Source organism: Crocodylus siamensis, chromosome 1 (genome assembly GCF_052110815.1).
Source record: "Crocodylus siamensis isolate JL-2025a chromosome 1, ASM5211081v1, whole genome shotgun sequence".
Lineage (NCBI taxonomy): Eukaryota > Metazoa > Chordata > Crocodylia > Crocodylidae > Crocodylus > Crocodylus siamensis.
In genome coordinates, this window is record NC_143395.1 from 397,005,940 (window position 1) to 397,021,021 (window position 15,082).

Consider the following 15,082-nt stretch of genomic DNA (forward strand, 5'->3'; position numbering starts at 1 on the left):
TGCTTCCACAGTAGGGAGCATGATGTGATGTATATATTTCATCCATGATTATAGAGAAATAGTGGCCATTAATTTTTAAAAAGGGGTGTATGGGTTTTGTTTATTGTCAGTCTTGAAAATTAAACAAAGCATTAAAAATTTTCAGTGGGTCAACATTTTAGAAAAAGTCATTTGAAGTCCATAGAAACAATTCAGGTTAGCAAAAAACACACACTTTCATCTCTATAACTTTTTCTTATTTGTTTTCCGTATAATTTAAAAAGTGTGTTTTAACGCAAAATTGTTACAAATTTTAAAAAATCCAAATATTTATTTTGGAAAATGTGTCAAAACTGGGCACTTGGGTTTTTTTTTTTTGGAGGCATTTTTTTCCCTGAGAACAAAAATGGTACAATCAATATACTCAGAAAGGTTTTGCCCTTGCCAAATCTTCATTTTTTCGCAAAATTCCAAGTCATTCCAAGCTCTTATCCTAAAATTGCACAGCAGAGGCTGTACAAGAGATGTGGCACCCTCTTACTGCCATCACAGAGGAATGCTAAAGCAGCCTCAAGTCCCCAACAGGTTACTGCATAAATTCAATTTCTCATGCTCCCCTGGAATATTCAGGTAAGTCCCCAAACAAAGCCAGAGGACTATTTAGATGACCATTTCCAGTAGATATCCTGTTTTTTAGATGACAGTTGACTTGAACACTTTAAAACGTAGAAGACATTAATTGAAATAAATAAGATTATTGACAAACTGAAATCAAAGTCCAGTTTTACTGTGAAAATCAGCTATGTACAAATGAGTCGCTAGAGTTCCATGCTAATAGTTTCAAAATGCCGCATCTACACAAGATGCTGATGGCACAGTAGCCTGAGACTACTGCGCAGTAGCATCACATAACAGAAACCATGATGCAATGCTACTGCACAGTAGTCTCTGGCAACTGAACAGACAGCATCAAAGAGCCGTTTGTCAGCACTACTGTACAGTAATGCAGGATATTGTGCAGTCATTTAGTACTTGTTTATACAGTAGTAAATAACAGTGCAGTAACAATTATGCAGTCAGTGTCTCGTGTAGACATGGCCAGTGACTTCCAAATTGTTTACAGTCACTTTTTTCGAGCAGAAAGAATTTTTCTAATTGGCAACCCTGAAAATTTAACCTGAAACGTGAAAACCAAGCTCAATTCTGTCCAAACCAAATATGATCAATAGTAATAAAAAGTTTGCAAGTCAAATACCATCCTCAGTTATGCCTATGCAATTTTTGTCTTCATGCGGGCTGTAACTTACTGTGTTTCATAGGAAAAGGCCATTTTTTAGCTTGTAAAAATAAACCAGTAAAATGCAATACAAGTTTCAAAGTCACTCAGTCTTCTCAAGGCCCCTAAAATATGTAAAGTCAGCATGAGGAGGAAAGTCATCCTCAAATCCACAATTAAGGAAAAAATTCCCTGTCCAAGGCAGCATTTATGCGCATACTGAATATAATCAATGCTACTTAAAGTTAGGCTGCAGTTTAAGTGCTGTCTAGAACAAGAGTAGACTTAAACACATGATTATATGTTTTCATGAACGGGGTTTTCAATCCTTTTCCTTTCATTAATTTCTGTATGAGAGCTCATATTTTAATTTTCAGGAGGACATCGTTACTTATGTTACAAAACCAATAGAGAGTTCACGATGCCATTTCATCAAGACTTCTCTTTTTAAAAATGTACAAAGAAATCAAAGAAGCCATTGCACGAGATTTAAGACTGGCTAAGCTATTTACTCAAAGTATAAACTGGTATGAATATTTATTTAATCATTTAATCATTGGGCTACTTTAAACTGCTTTCTATCAGCTCCCTCTCCTGTCTGCTTTTCTCCACTTATTCTTTCCACTTTCTTCTACATTTTCAAGCACTCATTGCTTTTGTCCTTTGATACCTTCCACTCATATCTCATATCTTCCTCTCATAGCTTCCGCACCCACTCTAGCTTTGAAACAGTTAAATGACTATACCATTGCTAATCATCTCAGCTTTGTTATCCATATTGTAGATGTAACCCTGCAACCTGATAGAATTGATTGGCCACTCAGATCAAAACATTAAATATTTAAAGTGGCACCATACCATTCATAATGTGAAGCATAAAGTGTTTGTTTACTCTGTACTAATTATTGTAGTCAAAGCAGGCAGACTCAGATATCTACATTATTAATTAAACATCTATAAATGAAGTAAAGACAGGAAATTTTATTGGTCTCCTGGTAAGAGTGCTAAAGATAAGGGTAATTTTTTTAAACCCTAAGATAAAAGAAGCTGGTTCTCTCTCTCTCTCTCTCTCTCCTCCGCCCAGCCCCCCCCCCCCGACAGAATCAGTACAAGGTTAAAGAAATTGGAATAGTGGACACTTCTAGAGAGTCCAAACACTGACTTAAAAGTCATGACCTTTCAGATATGAAACGTCAACAGTCTTTAGAAGACACAACCAATTTTACTGGTTTCATGTTCTTTAAGGTTAGCCTAAAAAAAAAAAAAAATCAGAGGAAATAAGAATAGAAAACAACAAACACAAAGAGGCACTGTCTCTAAATTAAAATGTTGAATAATACATTTATTTGAAACTGATCATAAAGGAAAATACTTGAATTTGACAAGACTTGCATCCCAGCAATGTGTAATAGCCTACATACTACATTTTTTTTTTCTTTATAGGAATATCCTTCCTATTGCACTGGTCATAACAGGGAAAATAGGATATCCATAACAGAGAAAATCATTACAAAATTTCCCATCAACAGTGAAAAGTGACTTAAAAGGAACCATACAATGAGACTGCTATGACTTCATGTCATTCTTGTCAAAAAAATGAAAGCCTGGGTCAGGAATTTCAGTATACATGTTTATCTGCCCAGTTTTCTCAAAAGCTTTCCATGCCTTTTCAATAAAACCATGCTGATTTATGGCTTGGGGCTGCAACCACATGGAATTCTAAGTTTCGTATGGCTTCAGAGTCTTTCCCAAATTAAGATGAAAATCAGCAGTTTTGACTCAGCACTGTTTCAAGTTTAAGGGTGTGAAACTACGGAGACTGAAGGAAGGAGTAGGGAAGAAACAAGTATAACTGCCTGTGAACTGAAACTTTTGAGTGCTGCAGAATTCTAAGGCATACTATGCCACTACATACAACCACAGGACACTGAAGCCTAATTATAAAGCTGTATGAAAAAGTTTTCTATGTCAGCAGAAACAGCAGGGGGAAAATACACATTTTTGCACATTCACAAAAGAATAAAATATTTAGGCAGAAAATCATCATTGCTGCAGATGGACACTCACAGAACAAAAATGGGTAATTTTGTGCAGCTCTGTTTGTCACTACCATAGCCAGAATCCATTTTGTAGCACATTTAAAACCCATCCGGAATTTCTGTCAATGTCATTGACAAAACATGCTTCCTAGTAAAATATGAGTTGACAGGAGTAGGTAATTTCCAGGTTGGAAGCCATATTAACACCAGTGAATGTAACATTGACTTCAATGAAGTTTCACCTGCTTATGGCACTCTAAACTTAAAGCTGGGTGTTTTAAGCTCCTCTGAATTAGGGGCCACATGAGCTTGCTCACAATTATAACAAACCTGAGAACAGACTGTCTCCTTGACAATCAAAAATGAAAACTGGAAAAAAGTACAACAGATATTTTCAAATTGGACAAAAGGGCTACACCAACACTTGCCATCTGCAAAAGAGCTTAACCCACTTGCCTTTGTTAAATTTAAAGGGCTAACCCTAAAAGGGGGAAAAACCTGTTGCTTTGCATTATGCTGACAGACCCAATGGATCCAGGTGGTTCATTTGCACTATTTGGCTATCCTCTGTGCTTCATCCACTGAGTATGGATGTTATTATAGTTTCTCATTGTAGAGCATGGCTCTTTAACTCAAGCAGTTGTGAGATTTTTTATTTTTAGCTTTGTGGGTTTTTTTCCTTTCTAAGCTTATTAAATGCAATGTGAATTTTATATAAAAAAGTTGTTGTGTTTTGTTTTTTTAGTCCAGTCTAGGTTAATAATCATTGCAGTGCTAGAGAACTTTTATAATGTGCCTCTATATATAAGAAGCCGGGATTTACTGCATTTGGAAAATATATTTAGTTGGTACATTGGTGGGTGATAGTAATACCAGTTTATGGTATTTATACTTACCTTTCTCACTTTGTGCATATCCCCCACTTTTGTGTATATTGGTAGTAAAATCCAAATTATGACACAGGCAAATTAAACACACAGATTAAGAAGAGATTCATGTTAGTCGATACATGAACAACTTCAGGTGTAGGTTGAAACAAAAGGTGAATATCATTAAAACTTATGCTCAGTTAAAAAAAAAGAATATTAAAGTCAAAAATCCACCTGTAGTCTAGTAACTAACAATCAAAATTCAAAATACAAACTAAACAGGTCAGAACAAAAAAAACATACACTATTGGCTGAGTTTTATTATTGCTCTTAATCTTCTGAAGTTTTCATTGACTTCAATGGTACTATTAATGAGTGTTTTGCTTGATTAAGGGCAATTGAATTTGACCCTTTGTTTATAAATAAGTTTACAGGATATTTAAACTCACATAATACACTTGTATGCTACAGGAAAGCAGAATAGTTCTAAGTCCACTTAGTGTGTTTGATCCTGGAGATTTTTTTAAGCTATTGCAAGTGTTACAATTACACTGATTTCAGCACTAACAGGATCAGGCTCAAGGAGTAAAAGTTGCTGCCCTATTCTTTTGTGCTATTAGAAATTCATTTCAATACAAAAGATTCCAGAATCAGAAATAAACTTCATAACTTATTGCTATTTACTATCTGTTTTTCCCAGCAACAAAATATTCCAGATCTTATTATACCACCTACAGGTAGATGGTAGGGAAACACTTGGGGTCCACTAAGCTGCTTAAGCTGTGCTCAGATTGGCTGCTAACAGTCAAAATATGAAGTAATATAGTAAAAGTAATATTTTCCAAAGTTTTCTCTTCTCATTTCAAATCAATTACCAACAAAGCTGCGTATAAAAGCTGTTAGCATGTTTTCAATAACCTTCAATAATTTATCCAGAATTGCTGCAAAATTATTTAATTAGAGGGCTTTTCTACCAAACGTTAATAATTGTACAGCTGAGCATACTTCTTCTATTCATACTGACTTGATACATATTTTTTTATTTTTCATGGAGTGTCTAAAATTAACATTTTAAGCAATTGATAGTGTAACAGAATATGACCACAGAAATAGTTTCATTCTCACCATCCCCTTCATCTCCTGATCCTTCTTTAGAAACGAGCTTTCTGTATAGGCTTATGCACCTTTTAATTTCACTTTGTTTTGTTTTCATTTTGCTTTGTAAACAGATTTGCACTCACATTTCTTTACACAAACTATTGTTTCTAGTTCACTAAATGTGCTAAGAACAGAAGAGTTACTTTTATAAAAAGAAAATTTCCTGCACACATTGACAAAAACAAAGCATCGGTTACATCTCACAGACGTATAGTAAAATTCTTCAAAAATAACTATTTGGAACAGGTAACTTTTTACCTTTAAAAGTCCAATCTTTACATGCTTTCCACATGCTGAATTCCTACTGACATAATGGCAGTATCATGTATATAGCATGCCTATGCAACTGAGCCCCAAGTAAAATTTGTGCCATGTTCCCTATATTTTTTATTGAAAGACTACTTTTCTTAGGAAGCAGTGCTGGCTTGTTTCATGGGTGATTGCTTAATTCAGGTTTCACATATTTTTTAATTACTTTTCAGAAAGTATAAGAAATATTATAATAATATAACTATCTGAGCCATTCTATGCTCTCCCTTCATATAACTTTATTGTTTATTAACCTATATTTTGTGCAAGCATTCTTCTACCAGATTCTTTCAGTAATGCCTTAATCCTTTGTTGATGACATCCAAATTTCCTTGACAGACAGACATTGTGAAGCCCCAAACAGTGGACTGTGCCTATCAGAATGACTCAGACTGGAGGTAACTGACAAGGGAAGTAAATAGTTAGCTTCTGGTAATCAATCAGTTGTGTTGTTCAATGAAATACAAGATGAAAACAAGTGCACTGACATTTTAGCTGAAGACCATGTTTTCTGCCTCCATCACATTACATATTTCCTTGTATAACAAGGGCTCTTTTAATATATTATTCTCACCTATCACCTAACCTCTTGCTTTCTACCTGTACCTCTTATCAAGCCAGTTCATATTAGGCCTTCCAGAGAATGAAGCTCTTTCTGGCCGATGTCCAGCTTGTTCCCCCAAAGAACAAATAAAAAAGGCTACAAAGGCATTTGTGAGCTACAAAGCACACACATCAGAAGCAACTTATGACATATCAGAGTAGTCATGAGCTTTATTCCCAGCTTCCCTGTACTGAGTTTTATGTAAACAAAAATACATGGCAATGCATATGTTAAACTGCAGTGAAACATTTTGAGCATATTGTGAGGCATGAGGCTGAAAAATCAAGTGCTTGTCTCACCCCGGAAGTGCAAATGTCACAAAAACTCATCAGTCAAGGAGAGATCTCAATTATTTGATTCTTCTACCTCTTTTTTGAGCAATCACACATTTTAAGAAGGAAAATCTGTCTTTTAATGGAATCATATACAAAACACCTCTCTAACACTTGTGTGTTTATTCCTATGAGATTTTTTTAAAGCTACAACTTCAAAGTAACTTTGAACTATTTATTCTTGGGTAACAGCATTGTGTGTTTGGCTTAACACTGTCACAGTGGATTTGAGTTAATTCATATATGATAAATATATGTTACAATGTCACAAAATTTGTCTCTAGTGTTGGTTTGGGGGAGCTTCATGAAATATCATGATGGCTATGACATAGCTCTCTTCTTTAGGCATAAAGACTTTTAGGATGAGAGACATACTAGAGGAAAGGGAAGATCTTTTGGGTTGGACAGAAAGTTCTTGAAGGCAGAGACCACCTTTTGGTTGCGTTTATAGCTCCTAGCAAAAAGAAGTCCTGGTCAATGACTAAGAAGTCTAGTTTCTACAACAAGAATGGGAGTTGAGGGTGGGAATCTGTGTGAGAACTTGTGAAATAAACCTCTCTCATAGCAATTTGGTTCCTAATACTGATGGGATTTAGATAGTTAGGGGTGAAATTTTAACATTATCTCTCTTTCTTCAACTGTGATTTCTAGTGTACGTTAAGTTACGGATACAAATGTATACCTATAATTAAAATTGAATAAATAGTAAAATCCGTAATTTAAAGACACAGTTAATTATCTGTCTATAAAGAGTAACTTAGGCTGCTGATACAAAATTGTGTCTGGAATTGTTTTCCAAACTGTAAAATTACACATCCTGTATTAGAGGCCAAGTTTATTATGGGTATAAATTGAGCCCAAAAAGTCAACAATGAACTTTTGGTATTCCAGGTGGTAGCAAAAGGTATCTCTATTGTGGAATAAAAGGGATTGAGTGCAGAATTTTAAAAAGTTTGGAAGATTTATCTGGAGAGATAGTCAAAAACTTATTTTAAATATAACATTTCTGTGGTCTAAGGATATTGCAGTTCCCATAAGAATAGGGACTCATGAAATTTTCAGTACTTCCTAGTTTCAGGCAGTTTGAAAACACCCCATTATAAGAGTTACTTTTGCTCCATCTATAAATAAAAAGGGTAAGAAAACAAAACTTAAGGATAAATTCGCAATCCTCCTGCTTGTAGCAGAGTATTGGAATCATGATAAAGCTGTATGATTCTACTAGAACAATAACATTGAAGATGGCATGAAGTGGTACATGATCTAAAGGGTATTACCGCTTGCTTGTTAGGTGACTATATCACTGCTCTCTTGGGAAAACATATTCCAGAAAATAGAGTTGCAGCAAATGCAACATTCTAGATTGTTTTTAACTGTATCTCAAACCCAAACATGGAACTGTGGCTTTCCAAAAGCATTTTTGATGGAGATGGGCAAGTTATCTGTGTTCATTCTATTAGATCAGCATCTTTCTATACAACAGACCACAAACACATTTATATCCATTGTCCTAGACAGTTAGACAGGTTTCTCAACCTTTTTAGGCTTGAGGCACCCCTCATGAGACTTGCCAGATTTATTTTTTACTCATCTTTTTTTTTTTTTTTAAACTACAAAAATACAGTAGAGCAATTCTTCTGTTGCGCTCAAAGATCACAACAGGGCAGAATATTTTTTTACCACTATGGATTTCTATTTGGAATCTCAGCATTCACGTTGTGAATCATACTTGTACACCTAACGTTGCTAACATTGTCCAACACCCTTAAAAGGATTTCAGGGTACCCGAGGATGCCATGGCACCCTGGCTGACAATCGCTGGTCTATGGTTTTTGAGACCACAGCATTTTTGTAGCATCTAAATATTTTCCAGCTAAGTTAGACATGAAGCATAAAATACATCGTGAACTTCATAATGACCATAAAGCAAACAATAATAATAAAAAAAACTTTAACTCAATCTTTACGGATGAAATGCTGTTTGATAAAGGGAAAAGTCTAGAAGAATGGTATGCCTATATTATATGTCTGGGGTGGATATACACCTTTTGCCAAAGTGATTCATGGTTTAGGTATCCATAGCAAGCTGCAGACTTGCTGCTAGAAACAATGGACTTTAATGCTGCTCCTTTTGTATGTGGACGCATCAGTAGTCTTCTCTTATGCCACCGTAAGTGGCATCTTATGCCTCTACAAGTCATCTCTTTGATTCATGCTATCATTGATGTCCTCCCAAGAAATTTCAGCAAGGAGTACAGAAAGCTGCTTGACCTTCATAGGAAGCCTACTGAGTAGGGAAGAAGGATGTGCTAACACAGTGCAGTTTTACACAAAAATCTCAGTGTTGTTAGACCTGTGGATGTGTGGGAGAGAGGGACAGAGCAGCAGAGAGAAAGAGGCTATTTCCAATGTGGATTTTATCATAGCCTGATTCTCATTCTGAACCCCATCCCAGCAGGTAGGACTCTTTGGGATGTTCAAATGATTACTTTTAAGCTCTTTAAGAGCACAGGAGCATAGAGCTATAAGGCACTACATGGGTCATCGAGTCCAATCTCCAGTACGTTCTGCCGCGGCAGAGTATTCTCAAAAGGAAAGAAGCTAATGGGTTAGTGGTGGCCATGATTTCACTTAAGATCCTTAGCTCTCTCATAAAATCCCCCTTTGAAGAAAGAAAAAACGTAAGTAGTGGGGAGGAAGATAAAGTGATATGTTTCTATTTTTTGTTGATCAGACTAGAAATGAGTCAGTATTTCTAAATACTAAGGCTTATAGAGCTGGTCTTGGGTGGATGTAAGGGAACAAATATAAACACAAAGGCTAATCATTATAAATGCACATATAGTCCTTAACACTGTTGCCCCTTCAGCGGGCATTACACAAAACACAGAAGCTGGCCAGAGGTAGATCACACTACAAGATTAAGTTTTGGCCAAGGATGGTTAAGGACATTCACTCTAGCATGGACAGTAACTCAGATATATAATTAACCTTACAGTTTACAAACTAATACTTTACTCCCCATTTTACATCTAGTCATTACTCGTAACGCTCGATTCCTGGCTTGCAGAAATACAATTTTCCTGAAATACTTTTAGAAAGCAGTACAGAAACAGAGACTACTATTTGTTATTATTCATACACATTTTGGATACAGTCATAAATCTTCTAAGAAACTCTTTAGAAAAACAAGTAAATCACATATTTATGTCTATCTATGAAAGCAAATACTTCTGCTAGACATTCCTCTTACAAGACAGAGAATCAACTCTACTTTGTGTATGTTTAAACTTTTAAAATTTTAAAACTCAAAACCAAATGTATTCACCTTGTGGAGGTTTAAGAATTTTATTATTTTTTAAAAATGTACCAGCCTCTAATGCAGATTTATTGATCAGAAATGCTCAGAAAATAAAACTCTGTAGGGACTCCACCACTTCCGACCAGACTCTTTTCCTGTTGTAAAGTGCTAAGAAGTTGATAATATATATTGGAGCAGCCCCCTAACAAAGCAGCACAGAAACTGTACAGAAAGGACATGTGGAGGGAGGTCCGAACCCCCTATCAGCAAATACGAGCAATCTAGTGTCCTACTGTACATGCACTGCCACAAACGTGGGCATCAGTATATCCCACATGGCAGCTTATTGTTCAGTATTTTAAAATAAATGAAACTCCTCAAATGATCTAAGAGGCTCTGAAGCTGACAAAGTGTTATGTGCAAGCTGTTAGTAGAAGCATATGGAGAAAGCAAACTATTCAGTATTTTTAAATCTGCAGGCTGGATACAGAAAGACAACAACATTCAAAAGAACTATTCTGCAAAGTCACTAAACAAATCATCTCAGTTGCCTGCTTGCTCACAGTGTTTATTTTTAATACTTTGCTAGGGTGCCTTGAAGAGGAACCAACATTAGCCATTTACAACAACTGTTCTGATGACTAAGATGAGCAGATAACTTTCTGTTTGTTGATTCTCTTCAAAGGGAGTAGACTCCCACATCATGTTTTTCATATTGTTGGCTATATGTCTCTCTTTCACACATATCAGCCTACTTGAAAGAAAGAAAAAGAAGTGGACTTTGTAGTGTCACACACAGCATCACACTTTTCACCTACTCTTCCATCCAGAGCTCTTTACCCTTTACTGACACCCTCTGGTCCCTGTCTCTAAGTCAGTTTTCAATCTATTCCAATACTTTTTGTCCCCAAAATTTACTTTGCAGATCAATATTGTGCAAAGTACAGAACATTTTCCAAAACCCACATAAATCATACACACTGATTCCCCAATAGTCTACCATGTCAGCAAATTATTCACAGAACTCAAGCAAAATTGCCAGTCATGACCTTCCTTTAGTAAATCTGTGCAGACAATCTTTTACTAAGTTATACATTTCTTAAAGTTGCTTTTTCTCTTACTGATGCATCTATCACCATCCTAAGAGCTAAAACCATAGTTGTTTCCTTGATCTTATCTTAAATATTGAGATATCATTGCTAGAATCCTTCTTTTCAATACAGCATCCTTCCATATTTATGGAATATAATTTGCCAAGCCTGATTTTTCATATTTCTGATTTTGCTCTTTCTTCATCTGCTTTAGTAAAAGTCAACCTAACAACTCCCTCCAGGATATTTTATCCCAAGCTTCTGAACATCAAGACCAAAATGTTCCTTCTTGTCCTCCAGCTCATCTATAGCTATCTTCTCACTTGTTTCCTTTACTTAAGTTACTCTTAGTCTGCCGTGTATAGATAAAAAGAACAGTAGATTGATTACTGTATTTCCCGTTTATTTTGCATTAAAAGCTTTATACTTTAAAAATATTGTTAATGTTTCACCATCCTTTCTTGATATCTATTTACCTCTAAGACTTTGCCCTCTTGACTATTATCTCTTTGTTTATCCATATATTTAAACTGGCACACACAGTGATGGTATATAAACTATATATATCTGGAATAATCTTTAGTCACGTTTCAATTCTCTCTTCTTCACATTTAGTTTTTCAGTATGTTTTTACACTATCTCTTGCAAGCTGCAAAACAGAAACTGAAAGTTTGTTCACTTCTTTTCAGATATTCATAGTAAAGGCAAAAAAAACCCTACATAAAAGAAAGGAATGAGTATGAAATATTTACAGATTTCTAGACACATTTTGGTAACACTTAAAAATAATGACCTAATTTTTACTAAGTCCTCTGGTATTCACCGTAATAATATTAATCATGATGAACTCATTTAGCATTAATATGGATAGTCATAAGTACTTGTAGAGGAGTTCTATTATAATTTAATAATAATTAATGGCACTATCATTAATTGTAAGATATCACCCAAAATTTAATTGTATAGTGTCTACCTCACCTTTTCGTTTGCAGTGAACAGTGAATTTATTTGCAGAGTTGCTACCTCAGGGTCTGACCCAAAACACATCAAAGCCAGTGCGAAGATTTCAACTAACTGAAAGGGTTGAGGTTTTAGTCACTTTATTAAAAATAATAAGAACATACTAGTCCGAGACAGTGCTCTCTAATAGTTTTTAAAATGATAAACATTACCAAGAATGGCAGAGCAAATCTCTGAAAGTTTGCAAAGACTAGAAAACTTTGCTTTTAAGGGGCCACAATAAAATTACGCTACCATATAAAATATGTTTAGTCAATTTCTATGCTCAGGAGAAGCAAAAGTAAAAATCTGAATAAGTGTATCTGGCCTAATGGATGCTGATTCTCTCTGAGATAAAAATCTTAGAAACACAATACCCTCCTGTATGTTACAGGAATAATTCCCAGTTCCTCTTCAAGCCTGCTCATAAACATGCCACATAGTTTTCTTATCCGGTGCCTTTATCAGCAAAGAAGAAAAGAAAAATCAGCGCATCTTTTTGCCAGTCCATCTGCTTTTGAGGCTGACAATGGCTGGAACGCACCTCAGGCACAACACTCCTAATTCAGGGGCTCTTGTTTATCCCAAAGCCAAGCATCATTCCCAACTTCACTACAACTCAACTTTTAGTGCCCTCGCTGCTGATTTTCAGCATGACAATCAGCTGCCAGCTCAACACACTGGATTATCCTCTGCTTCGCCCTTAAATACAATCTCTCCAAAGCCTAGGAAATTAGCACATGCAAAGAGGTACTCTTCTCCCAGCATCGTTATGTGTGCTCTTTCCAGCAACCCTCCACAACTCAGCCCCTGGCACAGTTTGCCATTGGTTTTTCAGCTCCATCATCAAACCATACAACAACATCCCCTCCAACTTTTCTTTTTTGTGAGGATGGCCATTTTCATCGCAGAATTTTGTTTTGTTTTGTTTTGTTTTGAAAGAGAAAACCCGAGCGGAGTCTTTGGCATCCTTCCCCCATCCCTGGCTTCCAGCAGCCTGCTTCCAGGGGGCTGCCGCCGCGATGGAGATTCAAACACACCACCTGAACACGCTCCGAAGTGGGACCGGCGCGCGGCCGGGGGAGGCAGAGCCACTTACCGCCGCGGGGACGAGGTCTCTCTCCCCCGCCTCTCAGGGCCGGGCTCCCATCCTGCGCGGCTCGGGCTCGGGCTCGGGCTCGGGCTGCGGGCGCGGGGGACCGAGGAGTTGTTTCAGCCCCGCCGAGGAGTGTGTGTGGGGGGGGATGCTGCGAGCTCCTCGCCGGGCCCGCCTCTCAGCGCCGGAGGGATACAGGTGCAGGCATCCTCGCCACGCCTGCCTGGCTGCTTTATTTCCTAGCACTTCCCTGCCGGGCTCTGGCACTTTCCCCGACTCGGGCTGTGGTTATATCGGCGGAGGGGTGAAGCGCCTCCTCTGCTCGCCGGTGCTCTCTCCAGCTCCTTCTCCTCCAATGTGTTGGCGCTCCCCCCGCGCCCGCCGCCGCTCACTGGCTGTGTCCTCCCCGGCGGCCGGGCGGGGGGAGCGCGTCTGCGCGCGTGTGTACGCACCATGCCTGTGTGGCGCGCGCGCTGCCTCTGCCTGCAGGGCTGCATGCAGCCGGTGTCCGCTGCCCTCCTGACAGGGCGGCTGCCTTTTTTTTTTTTTTTTTATTATTATTATTATTATTATTATTATTATTATTATTATTTTGGCCGGCTTTCTCTCCGCATCTCAACACTCTGCATTTCCCGCCCTCCCCCTTGTTTTGCCTCTGCCTCGGGGGGGCCGTGCCCCCTGGCCCTCCCGTCCGATTTCGCCCCTCGGAGCCCGCTCTGGTCCCTGCAGGGCGCGAGGGCTGGGCTGGGCTGGGAGGAGGAGCCGGGAGGCGCCCCCCGGGTGGCGGGTGCAGTGGCCCTGGTGGGGCAGGGCAAGGGGCTCCTTGGTGCTGGAGCTTCCCACGTGGCGCCGCGGCCGGCCGGGCGCTAATTGGCGCGGAGTCACACGAAGCACAGCCGCCTGCGAGGGCCAGGGCCGCACGCTTCATCTTGCAGCTCTGTCCTTAATTAAAACGAGCCATTCCTATGTTCCTCTTCTTCTCCTCACTCATCCATATATGTAGCACATACTCCCACTATGTGCTTTTAATGGCTACCCTCAGGAACCAGGCGGAATTTAATCCCTCTTTTTTGTCTGTGGCAAAGACAACTTTCTGCTTTAACATTTAATGCTCCTCTGCCCTTCTATAGTTTGTATTTATTTATTTATTTTATTTGCCCTAGCTAGTAATTAGGTTTTTTTTGGCTTCTTTTTCTTCATGTGGTAACTGAGTGACTGTTGTCTAGTTTCTCCACCCTTCCAGCTTTTTCTCTGCTTCAGTGACTCCATTTCAGTGGCTTATACACTTAGAAGCTGGTTTTAGGCGTTCGGGAAGATTCCAGCCTAGGATGGATGGATGGGCTTTTTTATTTATTTGGTTATTCCCAGGGATTTTCTGTGTTTGCTGTCAAACTGGTAAACATCCCCTCTGTGTTTTAGATCCGTAGCATTTCCCCTCCACTCCTCTCCCCACAAAACCCTCATTTTAAATTGTGGAGATACTAGTTTGGTTTCCTGAGGCACATAATCATCTTTTATATTATAGCCTTTATCAAGATAAGTCATCACTGGTGAGCGACATGCGGTTTTATATACTTTTTTTTTTTGGGGGGGGGGGGGTGTTTACTGCATGGGACTTGGTCAGAGGATTTGCAACCACAACATCATTTTTTGAATGAATTCTGCATAATAATATCAGTAAGGATTAGCTGCATGGAATATATAAATATATAAGTATAGATTCCTCACTTTCATTCATTTTAGTATTAATTGTGTTCGTTCTTATTTTTTCATTACCTACCTTTTTCAGTTTTCATTACCTTCCGTATTTCTAAAGAGCGTGAGCAAAGCCATGATTTAGAAACATACTTTGTCTTACTATACTATCCCATACAGTGGAACACTGTCTCCCTCAACTGATCCACAGCTATCTAGGTATATTTCTGCTGGGCAAATAATATTGCAATTTGACATATCAGAGCCTCTCTTCATTGACTCAATTCATAGAATGTGATCATCTGGTCATTATTTCCAGTGTTACTAGGTTACA

The 15,082-nt window shown here is 38.1% G+C and overlaps 1 protein-coding gene across 1 annotated transcript in view; it reads right to left on the minus strand.

Moving 5' to 3' along the window:
* CNTN5 (contactin 5) overlaps positions 1-13,438 on the minus strand; it is a 1,171,322-nt gene extending 1,157,884 nt beyond the window's left edge. The window contains exon 1 of the mRNA XM_090030254.1: positions 13,057-13,438. The gene's annotated coding sequence lies outside the window, so the exon portion shown is untranslated. The remainder of the gene's footprint in view (positions 1-13,056) is intronic.
* Between the last annotated feature and the right edge of the window lie 1,644 nt (positions 13,439-15,082).